Raw genomic sequence first — 3,485 nt, forward strand, 5'->3', positions numbered from 1 at the left:
CTGGCAGCCAAGCAAGGTGACGTTTTGTGTCTATGACTGGAGCGGAAGTTTTCCTCCCGAACGAAGTTCATGTGTTAAAGGTTTGTTTCTCCCTGGCTGGTGAGGCTACTGGGAGCTGGTGGGCTTCTGAGAAGTGAGAGACCCCATGGGAGGAAGTTGGCTTGTGGGGTGTGCCCTCGAAGGAAGGCAATATTGGGACCTTCGCCTCTCCATCCCTTCTCTGTGTTTTCTGACTGTCACGAGGTGAGCAACTAAGCCCTACTACACCCTCCACAGACTTTCCCTATGGTGTCCCACCTTCCACAGACACAAAGGGAGCAAGCCCAGCAGCACGGACTGACTCTTTTTGAAGCCGTGAGCCCAAGTGTGTAGTTCCTTCTTTTAAGCTGGTTGTTTCAAATGTTTGCCATAGCGATAGGAACCAGACTAACAATACAAGCACAAGCCAGGACGACCTACGGACTTCTATTTTAACACCCGGCACTTAAGTTTCTATAGAACCTGCTTAGGGCCGGGCAACTTTGTTCAAGAATTTACCAGGAGAATTCAAAGTTCTACCCTGAATGGCGGCGGAAGAGAAAGCAGCCTTTTCACCCATGGAAAGTTTTAATCACAGGTTATTTATCACCGAAAGATGCTGCAGTTAGTGAGCCGGGTGGGAGATCTGAGATGCTATCATCAGCCAAGGCTGTCCAGATTTAGACGTGAACGCTGGGCTATCATCAGCTTCGGAGATGTGGAAATCTGGACATCTAAGACTGGAGGTAGCAGTGGGCAGGAAGAAACTGACACGCACCCTCTCTCTTCTTCCTCCCACAGTCCCATGGAAGGGGAAGAGCTTGTAGCTGTGCTGACGCAGACACAGAGGAGTCCAAGCTGGGGGGTTTACTGGAAAAGGAAACCCCAGAAAAATCCTGACCCATCTTACATCCTTTAAAGCTGCAAGCGTGGCTACCATCCAGATCCTGCCTGTGAAGCATGGCGAAGAGGGGACTGTCATGATGGAGAGACCGCCAACCCAGATGCAGCATTTGCTGAACTTGGTTCCATCTTCCTGGCATCTGGAACCCCCTGGAGGAGACCACACTCCATCCTGGGACACAATGCGCAGGACCCACTCTTTGGCGATGGTGGTGGCTGTGGGAATTCTGGGATGGAAGATAGCAGCTCTAGAGTGAATACGCAGGAAGGTGTGGGGAGGACTTGAAAGGCTTTATTAGGGACTTCCGCCTGCAGTCACAGAGAGGCTTTCTCTGGAGTGATCTCTGGGGACATGATTCAGTGACCCTCAGCTGCTCTTGGTGCCACCGTGGGAAGTGAAGAGGACGGTGAGGGAATGGCTTTGGAGACAGTGGCGGCCACTGAACAAGGACATAAAATGTTAGTGGATGTGCTCTTAGGAACGGTATATGCCAAGGGGGATGTGAGCTTCTCTGGTTATTCAGAGGAGCAACAGTTGTGTGGCTCCCCAGAGGTGGTGGATATTCAGTGGCCATCAGAGTAGAACGGTGAGTGCTCTTATTTTCAAAATACCGACTGAGTGTGGCTTATCCAAAATGCCCCGAGGCAAAAAAGATTCAGATTTTAGAGGATTAAATTTTTTTTGTATCAACATGGCAGATATCTTAGAGAAGAAACCCAAGTCTGCACACAAAGTATATCCGTGTTTCACATGTGTGCGACACACATAGTCATCAATAAGTTTATTCAATGGGGCTTCAGCAGTTTTGCTCAGGAATTATAAAGTTCCACGCTGCATAACTGCTGGTGTGGAATTGTGTTAATGCTCAAAGGTGTTTTGAATTTGGAAACATTTATATTTCACATCTTGGGATTAGGACCTTCAACCTACATACGGCTTTGAAAATAGATCCTGCAAAAACTCTGCCTTGCCTAAAAATGCAACAGATCATGAGACAGTGGTCCCAGACTCCAGAAGAGGATGCACTGTTCCTGAAGTCAACAGGCGGCTGTGAACAGGCTGTACATCTAGCTTGTAATCCCTCATGTGTTTTCTTAAACCCAGATGGACAGAAACGGAGAAACAACAATCGGCGTCCTGCACCCTGAGGACACCCTGAGGATGCACCCTGAGAAACACATCCCTCTGCAAATGTCTGAGAGTGTCCTGCTGCAAACCTCGGTGGTGGGAGTCAGTTTTACTTAGAGCAGCCAAGAGATCCAGGACACAGCTCTCTGAGGCAGCCGCTGACACACCACACTGTTAACACAATAAAGGCATTTGTTACACAGGTAGGAAATCATCCTTTAAAATAATGGCAGTTGCCGGGCGTTGGTGGTACACGCCTTTAATCCCAGCACTTGGGAGGCAGAGGCAGGTGGATCTCTGTGAGTTCGAGGCCAGCTTGGTCTACAAAGTGAGTTCCGGGACAGCCTCCAAAGCCACAGAGAAACCCTGTCTCGAAAAACCAAATAATAATAATAATAATAATAATAATAATGGCGGTTAAGGGTGCTTGCTGCCCTTGGAGAGGACCCAGATTCAGTTCTCAGCGCCGTATGTCCCCGTTGCTGGGGACTGTATTTCCGAGGTTCCTGTTTTCACCTGCCTCCGAGTGCACCATTTCTGTAGTGTGGGGACCTGACTTTGCAGATTAATAAAAGACCCACTGTGCAGGCACATCGCATACTTTACCGTGTTCATTTCTCATGGCAGTTGGGACTCAAGTGTTGTCGTCACCACGAGGACACCAAGGCCCAGAAAGGGTAAGTCGCTTGCATGCACCAACTCAGCTGGTGAGGGGGCAACCCCCCTGGCGCCGTCTGAGAGTCACCTTGCTCTAAAACCCCATGCTTCTTACATGATGCAACCCCTGTGTGTCACTCCTTGGCACCCCAGGATCTCCGGACAGAGAGGTACAGGTAGCACGTGGAGGTGCGTGTGTGTGGGGGCACAGGATGTGCGGGTAGCATGCCACGGTCCCACCCGCCTCCCACGGCTGACAGAAGTCACAGCAAGGAATTCGTCTCTAGAGATCAAACTGGCCGTCCATCCAGCCCCCTTTCCTGCCTCTCTGCTCCAGTTTGAGTCAGGAGGCTCTGCAGCCCCAGGCGAGCAAACAGGGATGCCTATTGAAGGCGGATGAAAGCATGCCAGCTGACCCCAGACCCGTACGTGCCCCAGAGCGGCAGAGTTAATGAAGCAAATGGCCAGGTGAGGTCACAGACCGAATTCCAGGCGTGTTTTGCCCACACCAGCTTAAAGGTCTCCTTGTCAGATTTATAGACACATCTGAATCTCATTTCCAAGACTCCAGTCTCTAAGCCTTGAGCTGCTCCTGCCCTAATGCTTTTCTGCTGTGGCCCGAGGAGCAAGCGGGTGTGGGGGAGGGGTGGTGTCCGCCTTGTGATGAACGTGCATCTCTGCAGTCTCTAATATTTGCTTAGAAGCAGTAGGGATGTTGGTGTTTTAGGGAACGGGATGCTAATTTCTTTGGAAACTCTTCTTGCATTTAACGCCACAT

At 50.3% G+C, this 3,485-nt stretch overlaps 1 long non-coding RNA gene across 1 annotated transcript; it reads left to right on the forward strand.

Annotated features, from left to right (window-relative positions):
• Positions 1-620: 620 nt before the first annotated feature.
• LOC121143789 lies at positions 621-2,762 on the forward strand. Its single transcript, XR_005881114.1, has 3 exons — positions 621-1,508; positions 2,027-2,253; positions 2,678-2,762. It is a non-coding gene; the product is annotated as an uncharacterized LOC121143789 (long non-coding RNA).
• Positions 2,763-3,485: the final 723 nt, after the last annotated feature.

This window comes from Mesocricetus auratus, unplaced genomic scaffold, assembly GCF_017639785.1.
Source record: "Mesocricetus auratus isolate SY011 unplaced genomic scaffold, BCM_Maur_2.0 Super-Scaffold_100013, whole genome shotgun sequence".
NCBI classification, from domain to species: domain Eukaryota; kingdom Metazoa; phylum Chordata; class Mammalia; order Rodentia; family Cricetidae; genus Mesocricetus; species Mesocricetus auratus.